Source organism: Melanotaenia boesemani, chromosome 5 (genome assembly GCF_017639745.1).
Source record: "Melanotaenia boesemani isolate fMelBoe1 chromosome 5, fMelBoe1.pri, whole genome shotgun sequence".
In the NCBI taxonomy this organism is placed as follows: Eukaryota; Metazoa; Chordata; class Actinopteri; order Atheriniformes; family Melanotaeniidae; genus Melanotaenia; species Melanotaenia boesemani.
The window spans coordinates 25,461,508-25,480,567 of record NC_055686.1 but is presented as its reverse complement, the minus strand read 5'-3'; the positions used below and the strand labels follow the sequence as shown (position 1 = coordinate 25,480,567).

The following is a 19,060-nucleotide window of genomic DNA, read 5'->3' as shown; positions in this document are numbered from 1 at the left end:
TTTGATATTAGAATCGATCCTGAAGGAATGCAAAAGTTGTCCCGAGTCTATATTCCTCGATAACAACAAATGCCAATTAGAGCGGATGCAGACAGTGCTAAGATCCATTTTGCACTGGACCACCTTGTCTGAGATTTATCATCCTTTAAAGGCTCCACCTGCGTTTCTGCATCAGTCATCTGCAGTTTAGATTTACAAGTGTTTTCCTGCAGAGTCTTGTATTTTTCTCTTTCACACTGATCCTTGTATAATGCCATCTCTTCTTTCTTTGCTTCAATCTCTGTCTTTAAATCTTCAAGTAATTGTTGTAAGCTGTCACAGATTGAGTTCAGCTCATTTATCCTTTCCCTACCAGAAATTATTTCCTCGTCTCGTTTTGTAACAAGCTCATTTATTTCTAAATATTTTTCTGTCATCTCTTTCAGTTCACGCTGTTGCTGTTCTAAAAACCTTTTCATCTGGCTTATATCGCAGTGGTTTTGATTAAGCTGAGTAGCATGATTCAAGTTAATATTTATTTTTTCAAGATTTTGATTCTTTTTTAACAAATTATTTTTTTCTTCAGTTGTTTTATCTAGTCCATATCTACATAAGAGCAGTTCTGCTCTGATCATCCAGTTAGTGTTTTGCAGAAGAGACTTTTCTTCCAATAAATCAGCTAGCCGAGACATTAGTTGGCTTTTTTGAAACTCTAAGTTTGAAATCTTTTGCTCAAGAAAAGGTATATTTACTTTGTCTTCATGCTTTTTTATATTGTGATTCTGAAGATCCTGTAGCTCCCTCTTCATTTCATGAACTCTTCTCCTCAACTGGTCATTTTCCTCTTGTCGTTGATGGTCTAATTTTTTAAGTTGAGCTATCTCAGTAGATAACTTCTTGTTTTCCTGTGTCAGTGTTTCCTCTTTTTCCTGAAGTTTCTGCACTCTTTCTCTATAACATTCATTTTCTTCTTCAAGGGTCCTCATTGTGTCTGAAGGATGAAGCTTTCTGTTCTCTGCCATTTCTACTTTTTTTTTCTATCACTTTAACCAAGAAATAAATACTTTGGAAATCAGTATCCTTATATAAATTGCAATTACAACTGAGACTTTATGGTGACAAGATTCTATTTATAGTCTCTTGGTAACCTTATGATGCAAAAATGGGCGTGTCTTGCTTTAATACATCACAAGTGGGCGTGTCTTTAATGCATCACAAATGGGCGGGGCTTACGCTTAATAGTTGGGGCGTGTTGTCTATGTTCAATTCTCATGGGGGCGTGGCTTCATCACCTTCTCAGACACTCTGATACTCGAGTTTGTAACATTCCACGTATAAAGTACTTATAGTCATTCCTATCACTATGAGTAAGACTTTTAACCGCGTTAAAATGAGCTGATGGGGTGGTTGGGTTCGGTTGGGTTCAATGGTTTACCTGTTACCATGTGCTGACGTTAACATGAGTGAAAACACCTCACAACATTACTTGAATATATAATAACATAGAATGACTCCAGACAACAGTTAATAAAAATAGAACAGTTAGAAACAAAATGGGCCCCAGACAGCTCACTCACTTATCAAACTGGGATTTTATGAACATTTTTCAATATGTTTTAAATGATAAGCTGAGTACATCTAAACAACCATCTTTAATATATAAATAAAACATTTTAAGTTTAAATATTTCATTGCTTCGTCCAATCAGTGTTTCCTCTTCAGTGTCTCAGCTTGGTAGATACTGATCTCATTGACACACCTGCCCGCTGACTTAATGATGAGTAAGAATACACAGAAATGCAGGGTTTTCATCTTATTAACTGAAAATGAAGAAATATCCACATTAATGGACAACATGGGATTTGGTTTTAAAGATAGTTTCAGTCACAGAGAAAAATATTAGAATCAAAGTGAGCTCTGCAATATTATTACAATGACAATAAAGTGTTGAATCTGAAAACATAACTGATCCTCACTGAGAGGACAGAAACACACTGACCTGCAGACCAGAGAAACTTTACTTCACTGTAATCAGTGTGATACTCTGGGTCTCCTCTTCCAGCTCTACACACATATCCTGCTGTGTGTGTTTGTCCATGAATAATGTAAGAATCATGTTCAGTCCCAGCAGTGCTACCAGGCAGCAGATCATAACTGTACCAGTTGGATAACAGATCAGGAACAGCTTTATACCAGTAGAACCTCCATCCTCCAGATGGAGGTTTAATCTCACATCTCAGAGTTACTGAGGATCCAGGACTCAGCCATGATGGAGACACAAAGAGGACAGGCCGGGGTTTATCTGCTGGAGAGAGATTTTATCTGAATGAAAACATGTTGAACCTTGTTGATTCTTTTAATTCTGAAAATATTTCTCTACAAATGTTATCAGTTTTATATTAAATTTTTTGTATTTAAAACATCTACATTTGTTAAGATAAACTGTTCAATTAAAATACAAATAAAGGGGTTAATTCATTTCAATATCCAATTCAGTGGAATTAGAGAATGTCACGTTTCAGCAGACTGGACCCAGTGAATATCAGAGACCCAAGGATTGGTGTAAAGAAGATTTTATTGGAACAGGGGAATGTAGTCAGGATAGTAGCGTCTGGTTCCTTTCTGGCAGCTCGACAGTGGAGGTGAAGGAGTCCACATGGCAGAGTTCTCCGGGAGAGAGGACAAGAGCAGCCAGAGGAATCCCCACTGAGAGCCTGTCAAAAACTGCTGAACCAGAGAAAAAGTTAGAACAGGGCAAGATAGTCGACAGTTTGGTATTCAGCTTCAGGCTGAGCCTTCCAATAGGTCCTCCAGAGTAATTCTTCCGGTGATAGTGGTTAGGTCCGTAAGCCAACATCCAAATCCTGAAGACAATCCAAAGGTCAGAGTTCCAGAAAATCCAAACAACAGAAAAACAGAGTTCCCAGACTGGGGCAGGCGGAATCAGGAAATCCAGGTCAAACGGGTCGGAGGTCAAAACAGGTCGACAGGCAGAAGATCAGGGCTGGAAGCGTGCAGGGAAAAACCAAGATGATCTGGCAAAGACAACCTGCCACACACTGGTATATATGGAACACAGTGCAGGTGGAGCGCATCAGCAGTCAGAGCAGGCAATAAGAAGTGGAGGGAGAATGCCTTCAGGGACGGCTGGGAAATCTCAACCCCAGCCAAAGTACAGAGAAACTGAGCAGCATTCAGATGGATGCCTCTTCCATAAAGAGAATCACTTTTAAGAGCAAACTCATCTGTCTGTTGTCAAGTTTTCAATAACTAACTAAAGATACATTTCATTGTGCTCATGAGATCCAACTCCCCATAGCAAAGCAAAATTGAAGATGAGATCTCCTTTATATCACATTTACATCTCCTAGATATAAATGAGCACTAATCGAGACTAAACTGGTTTTCTCATTCTTCTCATATATCTCTCCTGAGAAATAAGTCTCACAGTGAGCACTGTGTGAGCTCTCTAAATTATCTCACGTGTCTCTTTTCCTGATCTCAGCTAAGAGAAAAGATGAGACATATTGTGCCGCTCTCAAGTATGTCTCAATCTGATATCCTAATTTGAACCCCTATCTCAGTTATGTCTCAGTGAGACATGGTCCTGTCTCTCACTGAGTTCTTAGATTCTCTTTTCAAGCTCAGCAAAAAAAAAAAAAAAAAAAAAAAAAAATGCAAGCTCTCAAATGAGTCTCAATATGACACATTCTCTTGAGAAAATAAGTGATTAATAAATTATGAGGTAAACATTTACATCATGCTCAACTTACAAAATTTGTTGTACACATCTTTCATTTATTACACACATCATATAACTCATTAATTACAATTTTGAGTTCAAAAACTTAAACCAACAGCCACAATGTCCTCAAAAGGCACTTTTTCTAAATGTTAACATTATGCTGTCAGTTTATTAATTTGTTTTCTGACAGTAGTGTATACATATAAATACACAGTTTGACAGAATTCCCAGAAAAGCTGTATTCTACAGAGCAGTAAAAGAAGTCGGAAAGTGTTATACATAATAGAGCACATACTGTTTTGATAATCATTCGAGGGCCCTAATAATACAGTAGGCAATTCATCTTGCCACCACACACTGTAGGTCCTTAACTCTACAAAGCATTCCTACCAAATGGTCAGACGAGTGAACATTTTCAGAGCATCTTATTACAATGAGCAATCATTTGATTTGTGGCTTCTTAGGAAAGTTGAAGTCGCAACAAGTTAAAACTTTTCAAGTGTGTTTGGGAAATGGGCTGCAAACACAATACCAGGCATAGATGTCAAGTCAAGGAAAACAACTTTATCCAAAATACAATCCAAGGAAACTACTGTACAGACAGAGGTTTCCAATAGGGGAACAACATGATTGCATGTACAGTTTGTTACACTATCTTGCAACAAAGAAAAACCTGCAGGTTTGAGTTCATGAACAAGGGCCCATTTGGCACATGACTGTTCTGAGCTAAAGAAGAACTCAATCTGTCCATACTTTTTTTGACCTTTACTAAAAAAAACAACTGTAAAATTGTTTCTTCTATTGCCTTTCCCATAGTGTTTTGATGTAAGATAATTTCGCTTAACTTGTGCCCTGTGAAAGATCCTTACTGTTTTAGAATTGATGCAGTGACCAGCACATCTTTCCAGTCTGGAGAGGTGGACTGTATCCAGTTGAAGTTCACTAGATGCTCCATATAGTTTAGTCCGTGACAAATCAGTGTTTTCCTGACAGAAACTTTTATCTTTAGTCATCTGTGTGTAAAATTCAACAATGGCATTCCCTGGCTTTATAGTTTGTGAGATAACAGGAATAGACTGCACAAGTTTGACTGCATGGACCATCTGCATAGGTATATTTTGAGTGCCATGAATGAGTCTTAACAAATAGCCATTCTTATCTTCAAAATGGAAACATGAATGAGTCCATAATGGGCCAAGGGCCCTGACACTGTCTGCAAGGTGCATGAGAAGGTGTACATTTATAGTTTCGTACCGCTCACCGTAGAGTGTAGGCATTTGAGAACAAAAGTTCCACAATAGTTTTTCTGCATGATCAATCTGTTCAAATGATATGGATTCCATCAACAAAATGAAAATGGCTTCACTTAGTAGAAGGAAGTGATTGTAGTACAGTGTTGCAAGAATTCCACGGAAAACAACAGGTCCGTAGAGGAGCAAAAGATCACGATATTCTGATGCTTTAAAAAACATTCTGTGAGATGCCACTGATCGAGGATGTCGAGTTGAGGATGGGGGAGAGATATCCTGTAATCGCATATCAATTTCTTTGGCATTTTTTGCCATGCTGAAGGGCTGACGAGAAAACTCTGTAGAAAGCCACAGAACCATCAAAAGGCGCATTATTCCAAGAAGGACTGAGTGCATGTAATCTATGGCAGTGCCTTTGATAAGGTTATAACTTTTAAGTTTGCTAAGCCAACAGTGACCCTTCACCCCTTTAACAGTAGTTTACGACTAAAAGTAATACTTACTTTTAGTCGTTATTCTTCAGATGCTGTGCTGTTTCTTCCAAGTCAAGTCAGCTCTACCCTCCAAATGACCATACATGCAACGCTAACTCAGAAGACACATTGTCATTGGATAAATCCAAATCCATGGATATGCCAAACCTCGCGAGAGCGTGCTGTTGCCACAGAGACAAGTCTTAAACAAAGTTCACTTTCTACTGATGTGTCCATCTGAAAATTGCCATTCCTGTGTCAAAATGTTCAGGAAAGATATGTCTTGTAAAAAAAAAAAGTCCAATATTCACTCCAGTTACTCTGGGGCGAATGAAACGACCATAACCTGTATTCACGTCTCTAGACCAATCCTGAGCTGTAGGAGGCATCTAGCCTGCCAGAAGTGAAGAAGAAGAAGAAGAAGAAGAAGAAGAAGAAGAAGAAGAAGAAGAAGAAGAAGAAGAAGAAGTAGTGCGGGAAAGTTCTGGAGGAAAAAAAAAAAAAAGTGAGCGAGCCGTTACTCCGTTGGAGTCCGTGGAGTCTGTGTTTTGTTCCACCCAGATCAATATTTGAAAAGGTAAGAATCATAATCTATACTAGTTAGTCAGCTGCTTAAAGTTGTGAAGAGGTGATATGTTCCACTGTTGTGAGGAAGGAGTGGTCCCTTGGAATGTGGAGGTAACATTAATTAATAGCGTTAATGGCGTTAATTAAGTAACATTAGCTAAAATCTTCAAAATGAGCTTCCACAATGCATAATAATTGGAGGCATTGACTTAACGGCTAACTCCATGCTGTGCAGTCAACAATTTTTTTTATTTTAGTCTTTGCCAGGAAAATGCTTACAAATTTAATAATATTCATAAACATGATAAACTTGTGAAGCCATATGATTAATGCTGATACTGCGTTATCATGAGTTAACATAAGTTAATGTTTGCTAACTTAATGTAGAGTGTTTTATGCTAATGCTGTTTATCCAATTTTGGGAGTCAAAGTTGTAAACAGAAGAGCAACCATGAAATATTTTATGTGGGTCCTTGGCAAAATATTTTCTGATTAGGCTCTACAGTGCATATCAAACTGAAGGCCCTTGACATTAAAACAGTTTGAGAACCACTGATGTACAGTACACTAAAATGTCAACAACAAACAATTGGGAAAAATTAGGAAAATATATTATTTATTTATATATTTTTGTTAATTTTGCATTAACAGGATGGACAAAAAGAAAATACCAGCAAAAAAGAGAGTATGGGTTCCCACCCAGAAAATGAAGGACCTGCAGAGCTCCCCTCCACCAAATGAGCAATCTGGTAAGTATTTAGATAACTGGTATAGTTTCTGTAATAAATGCTTTATATTGGGTGTAATAATCATAACATTATGATCCAAATGGCGTCTTAAAATACCAGTCTAAATTGTTAAGCCCAAACAGAAATCGTTAAACCTTTTCTCTTGCTTTCTCTCTCCCTCAGGGTGTTTTGCATTGTCAGATGGGAGGATGGTTATACTGCCAAAATCTTTACACGATTTGACATATTGGCAAGAGATGAGGCTCCTGTGCAGCTGCAAGATCTTAGATCAGGAGATCCTGTTTTAGCAAAGTGGTCAGATGGTAAATTTTATAGGGCCACTGTTGAATTTATTTCAGAGGGAGATCAGGCTAATCCACCAAAAAGCCGCCAAACTCCACAGGAGTCTTTTTTAAATATGCTAAAGGATGATGAGCCATTAGACTCAACGTCAGGGTCTGACACCATCATAATAGATAGGAGTCCACTGTCTGAACATGGTGAGCCAATCACTGCACCGAATCCATCACCTGATGGGGGACATGTAACAGGCCGCAGCACCGCTGGCCCACCAGGTAAGCTTATCATAATTATTACATAATCAAGGGGGGCCACATGTTAAAAACTTTTAATCTTTATTTGATTAGATTTGGCAAAGTTCAAAACCAAAAAACAACATTAGGACAATTGTGCTATTCCAATCTGTGATCATAGAATTATTTAGTATGAAATAGTATGAAAGTAGTTAATGAAAAATGCAACTTTTACTTGTATTTACTAACCTGTTTTTATGACTTAAAATCCAACATCTGTATCCACTTGGATTTAGGGTTTAAGCATTTAATCAAACTTGTGGGCCCTGATGAAAATTATTTGCCATTATTTTGTCATTATTCTTGCATAATAGTCAGAATTGTTTACATTCAATTCATTCATTAATTCATCATATGATATATAATGTCATTTATGGTTCAATGTAATTTTATGACAGCTCTAACAAAGGGGACACCATTGGTCCATCACCCTATGGAGGCAATACAGCCAGACCATCACCATATGGCCTCAACACTTCTCATCCATCTCCTTACGGAGGTCATAGACCCAGCCCATCACCGTATGGCCTCAACACCTCTGGCTCATCTCCTTACGGAGGTCATAGACCCAGCCCATCACCGTATGGCGTCAACACCTCTGGCTCATCTCCTTATGGAGGTCATAGACCCAGCCCATCACCGTATGGCCTCAACAGCTCTGGTCTATCTCTCTACGGTGGCCATACAACCAGCCCATCAACATATAGCCTCAACACCTCTGGTCCATCTCCCTACGGAGAGCATACACCCAGCCCACCACTGTATGGTCATGACACCCCGGGTCCGTCATTCTATGGAGGCCATAAACCCAGCCCATCACTGTATGACCTCAACACCTCTGGTGCTTCACCCAGCGGAGGCCATGCAGTTGGCTCTAGTGGGGTCAATCCACCTGACAGAGGAAAAGAACCAGACAGGAAAGATGCAGGCAGCTCATCTGACAAGAGCAACATCCAATATGGACAGCAGGCTGAAAATGCATGGACACCATGTGATGGCTGTAAGGGGGAGGTCGAAAGAATCCAACGTGAAAAAAGAAGGATCGATGAAGTCATCTCGAGAATAGGCAAGTAATTTTTGCTATTTCATTCATGATATGATTTTGTTTTCCTCTATTAGTGATTGGACCTTAAACACAAATATACTGTTTGAATTATCCTTAAAAAAAAGGCAGAAACGTGGGCTGTGGCTTTACACAGATGGTTTAAGATAACTAAACCTATTTATTGAATATAATCCTTGGTATTGTTAAGAAAATAGAAATAACACTTAACATGTTATTAAATTATTGTATGAACATAATTTAAAGGCACAACATTTAGTTATTATTGTGATAAATTGTAAAGTGTATTAATAGGCTAAATCCCTGAACAAATTAATCTAAAATGGTATTATTAAGTAAAATCCATTTTCACGCCCTTTTCTTAACTTTATAAATATTTTACTATAAAAAAAAATAAGTGCAGCAGAGATGGACTTAGAACACAATGGCTCAGACTGTAAACTTAGTTACCTGTACGTTTAACAGAACTGCAATAAAGATTCTTTGTGTAGCTGCAAATTGCACTTCTTACACTAGTTCTATTCAAGCACTCATCGCTCTCTCCGTCTTCAAGCTACTTACTCACTGCAGTTTTTTTTTTTTTTTTGCTCATAGCTGTATTGTGTAATTGTTTATTTAAGTTACTGTTGGGTAGATGGGTTAGCTGCCAGTGTTCATATTAGTGTTACACACATCTTTTTTTTTTTTACTTGTGGTGTATCTCTTTGCCTGCCTGTGTAACCATTTTAAAGGTTATCTTGGTATTTTCTAACTCTTGTATTGTTTGTACTATTTCTCCTTTTCAGATCCAGACCAGGTCAGAGAGCTGCAGACTCTTTGCGATCTCATTGGAGAGAGACATCGTGACAGCTCATCTTTAACATCAGGCCAGCAGGAGCTGTTCCCTGGGAGCGGTGTGTTCATCTCATCGTTTCGCCTTGCTGCCATGAATCACGCATCAAAACCACATTGCATGCGTCTGTTTCATGCACTTTTTGATCATTTCTTCACTGTTGAGGAGTGTCAAAATGCAGTCCCCTTTGGTCGCCCTGGCAACCCCTCTGGAAAGGAAGGAAAGCGGGTCCTTGACCGTAAAAAAGTTGATGGAATCATAAGTAAGTTTTCTCAAAGTTTCTCCAAAAAAAAAAATAAATAAAATAAAAAATAAAAAATCAGCGTTATGTCCTTTGAACCTGAGGTGTGGTTGTGTATTTGTCTAACTGCCAGATTTTAATGCTTATGTCTTACAGCTTATGTCCTGAGATGTGCTACTCTACCTGGTTGGGACCAAATCGAGGAGGCCAAGCTCAAGAAAGCCTTTGTTAACAAATGTAGGGCCAGAGCAGGTTCTAAGGAGTAGGCCACTGCTATAGTCTACACCCTTTCGTTTTGTTGTTGTTCTTTGTTTGTTTTTCAGTTTCATTTTCATGGGCCAGAGGTCCGTGAAAATGGTTCCTGCCAAGTTGAGTCCTGTCAAGTTGACTCTGGGGTTCGTACTGATACTGCTGATGTTGTTAAATACAGTATTAAATTGTTAAACCTTTCCATTTTGAGTATTTACAGTTAATCCTAATTACTACTGATTACATTCTCAATGTGTTCTTGTATTTCTCAAATATGGCTCATATATCATTCTCATAAGACATTTAAGAGAAATAAGACATCGAAGAGACATTCAAAACACAATGATAAGATCTATTTTACTGCTCATACTTCTCAGATTTGTCTCATAAACATCTCAGATTCATCTCATGTTATTCTCTTTAATTCTCCTTAAAATAAGGAAGACATAGTTGAGATCAGGGGCATGCAACTATGAGATCTCCCCTGTTTATCCCACTTCTCAAATATTGCTCAAATAGTTATCTCATCTTAACCTCCTTTGTCTTATTGATGTCTTTTCTCTTTTTAGCTTATCTCTTGCTCCTAAGGGACCCTTAGGAGAAATAATTCAGCAACAAATGATCACAGAATGATACAAATATGAGAGCCTCAAACTGATCTCAAGAGATGAGATTGAACAACAGATGAGCAACACATTTTTCTAATGGGTCTGTCTTAAAGAAACACTATTAGGTATCAGGTCAGATCTTGCCAGCACGGACGTGCTGATGCATGCTTTTATTTCTAGTAGATTAGATTACTGTAATGCCCTGCTCTCTGGTCTTCCCAAAAAGTCTATTTCGACCCTACAGCTACTTCAGAACTCGGCAGCACGAGTTCTGACGAGGACCAGAGGGCGGGAACACATTACACCAGTTTGAAAATCGCTGCATTGGCTCCCCGTGTGTTTCAGGATTGATTTTAAGGTTCTTTTAGTAGTTTATAAAAAGTGTTGTGCAGTAATGGCGTTACAGTAACGCATTACTGTAACGCCGTTACTTTTGTCAGTAACTAATACTCAAACGCATTACTCTTTAAATAAAGTAACTCAGTTACCGTTACTCTATCACGCGTTTGTGCGTTACTAGCTAAATTAATTCATATTAACCGACAGTTTTGTGCTTCCTTCCTGTTTACAGCGTTAATGTACGTCTGCTCTCGGCATCTGTAGTGATGCTTTTAGGGCGCATGTGTGTGCGTGCGCGCGTGGTTATAGCGGATCAAAACAGAAGCAAAACTAGTTTTTTAACCTGGAAATACGCTCAATATTTTACATTAGTCGAGCACAAAGACAAGAACATTCTAGTCAAGTGCAACCTATGTCTTTCTGGATCGAAGGTCCTATCTACTGCGACAAACAGCAACTCCAATTTACTCAAGCACCTCCAGAGGCTACATGCCTTCACAACGCTAGTCGAGGCTGTGGACCAGCACGAAATGAGGCAAGCTCCGCCACCCAAACAACAGCGGTTGGATTTTAACAAGACTGGTGTTAGACAGGGGCAGATCAACAAAGCTATCGCACGTTTTATTGTTGAGAACATGCAGCCAATTTCAACTGTGGAATCGCCCGCTTTTAGGCAAATAATAAGTTTTATAACATGCGCAAACGGCACACGCCAAATGGGACGAAAAACTTCTTCCGACTACTTGAATAAGTAGTAACTTGAAAACAATGATGCACTACTGGCAGCTGTCACACTTCCCATGTTCAAACTGCGGTGGTTGAAAGACCAAAGCAAGAAAGAGAGGGTCAAGGGAACACTGGCAGCTGAGTGCCACAAGCTCATCCCTCAGCATGTCCCTGTGCAGAAAGCAGCCAAGATGCCTGCGACTCTGTCAACACCAGATTCAAGCTTCTCCAATGTACAGGACTTTTTCTGCTTTGAGGAGGACAGTGATACCTTCAGCACTGTTGAAACTGAGGTACTGACATACTTGAGAACAGCCGAAACAGGAATGGAGATTCTCAAACAATTTCCCCAAATAAAGGAAATTTCTCTTAAGAAAAATGCTGCTACTCCATCCAGTGCACCAGTCGAGAGACTTTTCAGCTTGGGAAGTCTGGTGTTTTCTCCAAAGAGGAACAAACTGACTGACCAAAGATTTGAGAGGCTTCTTCTCATGCGGTACAACCACTGGTTTGAAGGGTAAACCTCAACTCAGATTTTCATTCAGGTTCTTTCTTGTTAGCATTTTTTGTTGTTTTATACATATCTGTGTAACAAAAACATTAGCTATCTTAGTCACAGTGACACATTTTTGTTTAATTTTAGAACATATATAGAATACATTGGTTTATATTGCTGCAAAAAAGCCTGATTTATTCAAAACATTTTGATGGAAATATAAAAAACAGCACTTGCTTACGTGTATGGTGTTCAGTTTTATTTTTACACTTGACAGGATACATGCGGATTACTTTAAATACGTTGCTGGCATGCAACTTTATTTAATTTCAATAGGGTTTTTCACTGTCTAATTTATGCACTTGGAAGGTGTATTCTTCTTAAGTAAAGCTCCAGTTATGTCTGTGTTCTACCTAATTTCGTTGCATATTTCAAGAAAATTGTGAAATTCAGAGAGAAATTAAGCTATATTTTCTTTATCTTTTCTTATTGGGAGTTATTGCAGATCTCTCTCCTTTTGTTTTGTGTGAGTCTCTTTGACTTTTATGTGTCCTCTTCAAAATATTTAGTGCATGTTGACTTTTCAAGCACTTACAGGAATCTTATTTTCTTTACTGTCTGCAGTTATAGGAAAGAAAATCTGTGTATTAACAAAAACATTTTTTCACTTAGTAGTCACAATGACAATTTTCTGTTACATTTGAGAACATTTATTTGATTTAAAACGCATTGTGTTTCTCAGAATAGGCTGTTTAATATTTTTTAAGAAAATGTTGGACATATCAATCAGCAGTTGCTTTAATGTGTATGAGGTGGCACTTTATTCATATTCATACATTATAAATTTCAAATATTTGCTACCTACCTTCAATAAACTAGTGTTTAAAGATTATTTTCTGTTTGTATTATATTTTGTACAAAACTGAAGTTATTTTATAAGGACATTCATAGGAGCATTTTTAAGAATGTTCTTTAAAATAGTAACTAAAAAGTTACTTTTAACAGTAACTCATTACTTTTTGGTGTAAGTAATCAACAAAGTAACTGAGTTACTTTTTGAATGAGGTAACTAGTAACTGTAACTAGTTACTTTTTTCAGTAATTAGCACAACACTGTGCCTAATATATTGTAATGCTACTGCTGCTCAAGATACATGTTCAACATTCTATCTTATGTGTGCTTTAGATCGACTTCAAGATGGATGTGTGTTCAGAAACAAACATGGGCTTTTATTGAAAACATTTTATTTTAAAGTAATAAAGTACTAACCAATTCTACAATGCACCTAAAACAACAATGTTTGATAGTGTATAAATAATAATGAATGTATAAAAAAGTATGTATAAGGACAATTTTGTAATGTTTTAAAAGTGAAAACAAATTAATAACGTTCCACAGTGAACATACATGCATCATACTGAACAGTGACGCATGTGGACAACAGGAGAACTGCAGGGAGTGTCAGTTGAACCCATACCACACTAATACAAAAGGTACTTTTGTACAGGCTCCCTACTTGTATTAATACACCCTTGTCTTCAGGATGACACTCACTGAACATTGGTTTTCGGCTCCCAGGAGTTTTTCCACTTCACCCCACTGTAAAAAGAACAACAGAACAGTGTTTGATGATACTAATGTTGTAATTTAAAATAAAACACTTTTAATGCACTGCAACCTCATTTACCATACAAATTAATTGAAGATGGCTTTTCAGACAAACAAAAGCCAGACATTGCAGACAACAGACATCATCTTCAGAACCTCATTTCATAATAGGGCTGCACCATTTATCTGTCAAATATATTTTTGGATTAACTAATTAATAATTTACTTCTTATAGCAAAAGGTGTGTGAATAGGAGTTGTTTTTTTAACCAGGTGAAATTAAAAGTATGCCACCAGAGGACTTCAAGGTAGAGAATATTTACCAAGAAAGGTTTACTATTTGTAAATGCAAAATGTATATTCTTCTGCTCTGTGGAGGCTATAAAACCTTTTTCTCTCAGCAAATTGCATGATTTGGAATCAGTATACTTCAGTTAATGATTATTTGATTACTAAATAAAATGACAATTATTTTAATCACAATTCATCGATTAGTTGCTTATCTGAGTAATTACGCAACAAAAGAACAAGTTTGTATCTTTTGAGGTTACTTTGAGGTATGCACGTGTACTGTATTGTACACGTGCATACCTCAAAGTTAACTTAGGATAACACACTCACCATCCAGAGCAGGGATGCCACTGCACTAACACCTCAACTTGGCCCTAATGGAAGAAACAAAAAAAAATTGCAACATTTTCTTTCAGCAAATGGCAACAGGTAGGGTAAAGATTTGGTCAAAATATAATTTTGCAAAATGCCATGCGAAATAACAAACCTTTTCATATCCAGAAGAGTGTCATCTACACCAGTGTTTCTTGTACTTTTCATACAAAGTACCATATTAGAAAATAGTTGAGTGCCAAGTACCATCTAGGACTAACCCACTGCTAAACCAAGACTAAATTAGGTCATAATTCAGTGTAATACAGGACTAAGCCAGTTCTAAATCATGTCCCACCTCGAGCTAAACATAAACCAAGACTAATTTAGTTCTGAACCAGTTCCAAACCAGGTCTACACAAGGACAAAACTAGGTCTAACCCACATAATTAAACTAGAATTAAACAGGACAAAACCAGGTCCAAGTACCACCAGAGAGCCTACATACCATCACATGTACCCATACCACAGTTCCACTGGTCTACACTCAGGAAGTGATTTGACTAAGCTTGTGTAATGTATGAATTATATCTATTATTGACTAAGTAAGCTGACAATGCAAGTTCCTAACATGTGCAACTACTATTACATTTTTTTACTAACTTAAAGTCTCGTCTTTTCTTAAGAAATGTCAGTATTACATTTTGTGACACACCTCCCTGATTCTTTCTCTCAGTACTTTTTTGTAGGGAAAACTGGTTGACCCTTGATGAATAGGAAAATCTGAAAAAAAAGATTGCAATACAATGTCATGGTTAGCACTCAAAGAAAAACTGATAAGAAAAAAATAGCTTAAACTTTTAGCACTATAGTATGAAATAGTACTAGTACTGTACAAAAATGACAGACACAACAATTACAGAGATGTTAACTATGAACCAAAACAGGAATGAGTCTCACATTTAATTTTAAACTATTGGCACGTTACAGTGGTGTAGCATCACATGACCACAGCCTATACACCCTTTAAATGTTTATAGACAGAATATTCTGTATCCGTAGCATTTATGTATGGTGGATGCAACGTGAGCCTTCAATGGCAGAATCGGCTGTACACTAAGTGTCAAAGAGAGTGTCTGAGAGGGGAGAAGAGGATGTTTTTTTTCTTGGTTATTTAGTGTTCGTAATTGAGAGGAACAATAAATGAAACTGCTTTTTGCTAGCTTGCCCCCTCAAGTATGTGAGGCTGTAGACAGCTGACAGAGCAGCACTGGAGAGAGGTCCTGTGCGGATGTTTTTTTCTAGTCGGGTTGATAAATAGTCCACACTACACAAAGTATATTCAGAAACTTCTTTAACATTTAAGCACGTTTGACTGACTGCAACAGGAGTCCAGTCGCATAGATCTCCCGCACACAATTACAGATTTGATTGTTAACCTTCACACACTAACCGGCTGATACCAATACTACTCCCTACAACTAATTATGACTGGTCAAGACTTGGTGCAACCGTAATTTGTGGTAAAATTGGCCCAAATGTTGTGTAGTGCATCCCAAGCTTAAGTAGAGATAATCATTATTTAAAAAAAAAATAAGAAGCAGACATAGTTTCTAAAGCAGGGAGAAAACTAATGACACTGCTTGACACTGTAGAAATAATACCTAGTCTGAGTCATACACATACCATTAACGTCTACTTTCCTCTGTGTTCGCTTTCTTTTCCTTCTTTTCACTGACTCGGAAGTGCTCACTTTAAGGACAGGAGGGGTGAGAGAGGAGGGGACAGGAGGGTTAAGAGAGGAGGGGACAGGAGGGTTAAGAGAGGAGGGGACAGGAGGGGTGAGGGAGGAGAGGACAGGAGGGTTGAGAGAGGAGGGGACAGGAGGGTTGAGAGAGGAGGGGACAGGAGGGTTAAGAGAGGAGGGGACAGGAGGGGTGAGGGAGGAGGGGACAGGAGGGTTGAGAGGACAGGAGGGGACAGGAGGGGTGAGGGAGGAGAGGACAGGAGGGTTGAGAGAGGAGGGGACAGGAGGGGTGAGGGAGGAGGGGACAGGAGGGTTGAGGGAGGAGAGGACAGGAGGGGTGAGGGAGGAGGGGACAGGAGGGTTGAGAGGACAGGAGGGTGAGGGAGGAGGGGACAGGAGGGTTGAGAGAGGAGGGGACAGGAGGGGTGAGAGAGGAGGGGACAGAAGGGGTGAGAGAGGAGGGGACAGAAGGGGGGGAGAGAGGAGGGGACAGGAGGGGTGAGAGAGGAGGGGACAGAAGGGGTGAGAGAGGAGGGGACAGAAGGGGTGAGGGAGGAGGGGATTGGAGTGAGTACAAGAGTAAACACACTGTCCGAGTCTGGGGTGGGCAGAGGATAAGACATCATGAACTGATGGTGGAGTCTGGAGTTGTGTGGCTGGAGGATCCTCATTGTTAATCCAGTCTCCACTGTCCTGGTTTGGTCAGCTGCCACAGAAACTTTTGACAAAAGTGAAGAAAATAATGTTAGTCAAATATGTCACAAAAATCTACTGAAATTTTTTTTACTATATTACGTTTTTGTTCTTTCCATGTATTTGAAAAGTGTATAAAACTGTGTGTGTATGTAGATTTAATTAAATGATATTCAAAAATTAGCAACTATTAGCTATATTTACATATACAGTATGTTGATGTGGAAAAAAAGTAATTAAACTAATACCTAACAAGCTAGTATTTAGTAATAAGCAGTGTCTGGTGAGTGTATATATTACCATTCAGAAGACCTTCATAAATCTTTTTTATTGTACCAAGGGCATCCTCAAAGTCATTGCTGTCCACCTCCCATGGACAGAAGCATTCTGCTTTAAATCCTTTATTGGATTTCTTTGCGAGCAGGAGGACTGGATGCTGATCCAAGAGTTTCCATTTGTGAAGCTGTAACAATTGACAAAGTTTAGAATATTTCATGCGCAACTACAAGCTTGAGCTGCTTTTTATGTTGTGACACAAAGACAGATAAGAAATACAATAAGAGTCAGACTAAAGTAACTAAAAACTAATAATGTGAACTCAAAACAAAAACTGGCAAAAACACAAAATATTCAAATTAAAAGACTACAAAAAAAAAATCACAATGAACTTTTAAAGTCTATTCTTGTGTTTTGTTTTTCTGCAAGTTTGTCCATCTGTCTATGTGCCTACGTCTCAATAAGCTTATCTCTACTATATGGCCATGCTGCTTAAATTCACTACACTCATGTTGTTTGTATGTGCTACCGTGTGTACTACTAAGTCTTTTCATTGTTGTTGTGTATGTCTCTCACCAGTCCACTGACTAGGTGAAAGCTACCTATTTGGTTAATTCTCGGGAGTTAGGAATGGGGCACACAGAATTGTGGTCATAACTGTCTTGTGGCAGTGAAAAAAAGGAATGAATACTGTTCCATGTGAATTCTTGTTTTGATCTGGCAGCCACATCATTGTCATTTAAGCATGGATGATGTTCTGTATATTCATACAGCCAGTGACATATCATGATGAGAATATAGTGTTGTTAGCCTATACCATAAATGTGTGAAATTTATGACAAGCTGAAAGAAAAAAACCTACCAATAAATTCGTTGAATCGTATATTTTATTTACACTGGAGTTTTTCCTTTGCTTATTCTTCCAGTCATCATTTAATTTTTCTTTTAATTTACCCAGTTTTGTCTTCATTGTCTGGCTGCCTCCACAATGCACACACCTTTTGCTCGCCACTCCTATTTTTTTGTGGCACAGCTGGCAGTCTTTTATGGTTGACATCTGGGGGAAGAAACATTAGTGAGTGACTAAGTAAGTTAGACTAGAGGACAGTAGTGAAAGCTTTCACTGTCCTAATGACCCTTTAAAATGTGTGTCATATGAATGTTTAGAATTCAGAAGGGAAGCGACTGGAGTGAGTTAGCTTTTCCAAAAAAGTAGGCTTTGTGGTGAGGAGTAGGATAATTCTGAGTGTACAGTAAAAAAATATAGTGGTTATCAATATTTCTGTAAAGACGTGTCCACTACAATCTAAAACTCACAAATTTTGCCACCAGTCAAAACTGTATACTAATGTGTACATTAAATAAACATACAATGTAAGGGACATTGATTAATGTTTATTAACCAGGCTCTGGCATGCTTCACCTACATGAAGCAGAGTGGTTGGCATTTGTCAAGACCATCTTTATTGGCAATGTTTTGTAGTGAATGCTAATGAGCCACACCTAAAACAGGACTAAACCAAGTCTAACCAAGTCTTAAGCATCTTTGAGTGTCATGGAAAGTGTTTTATAGATATAACGTATTATAATAATAATAATAATAATAATAATAATAATAATAATAATATTAATATTATAAAATATAAACCAGGACTAAGGTCTAGACTAATCATGAATAAACATGGACTGTCTAAATCAGGAAGATGCCAAAACTAAATGTACAATAAACTAGGATATAGTAAAAAAAAAATAAATACTGAACAGGGAGCTTGAATGTCTGAGCTGTAAACAAACCAGTTCTAATCCAAGATCAGCAATAAACCAAGACAAAGTAAACCAAGAGTCTAAAAGATGAAGGGGACCACAAGTAGGTTTTTAAGTTTACTTTTATATCCAAGAATTTGCTCTTTGTCTTTTCATTTTCATTTATTTCTAGTCTGTTTTTTAGTTTACTATTTTGACATACAGAAATTTGCTCCTTTTCCTTTACTCTTAATTGAGTTAATACTAGGATGAGTACTTTTTACTTGTACTTGAGTATCATTATTTTGAAGTAACAGTATTCTCACTTGGGTAAAATTACTGGCTCTCTACCCACCGCTGCAGGAAACCCACTGGGGGTCCACGACTAAACCAAATCTAAATCAGGTCTTAAACAGGACTTAATCGGGATTAACTTTACATAAACTAGGTTAGAAGTAAATTACGTCGAAAAAAACCCTACATGCACACGTCTGACCAACA

General features: G+C 38.0%; 1 protein-coding gene and 1 long non-coding RNA gene across 2 annotated transcripts in view; one reads left to right on the top strand and one right to left on the bottom strand.

The window, feature by feature from the left end:
- LOC121639980 (titin-like) overlaps positions 1-19,060 on the top strand; it is a 618,411-nt gene that overhangs the window by 203,844 nt on the left and 395,507 nt on the right. The window lies entirely within an intron of this gene.
- On the bottom strand, positions 13,194-14,863 carry LOC121640110. The gene is made up of 3 exons (XR_006010364.1): positions 14,816-14,863; positions 14,119-14,162; positions 13,194-13,489 (listed from the first exon to the last, which is right to left on the bottom strand). It is a non-coding gene; the product is annotated as an uncharacterized LOC121640110 (long non-coding RNA).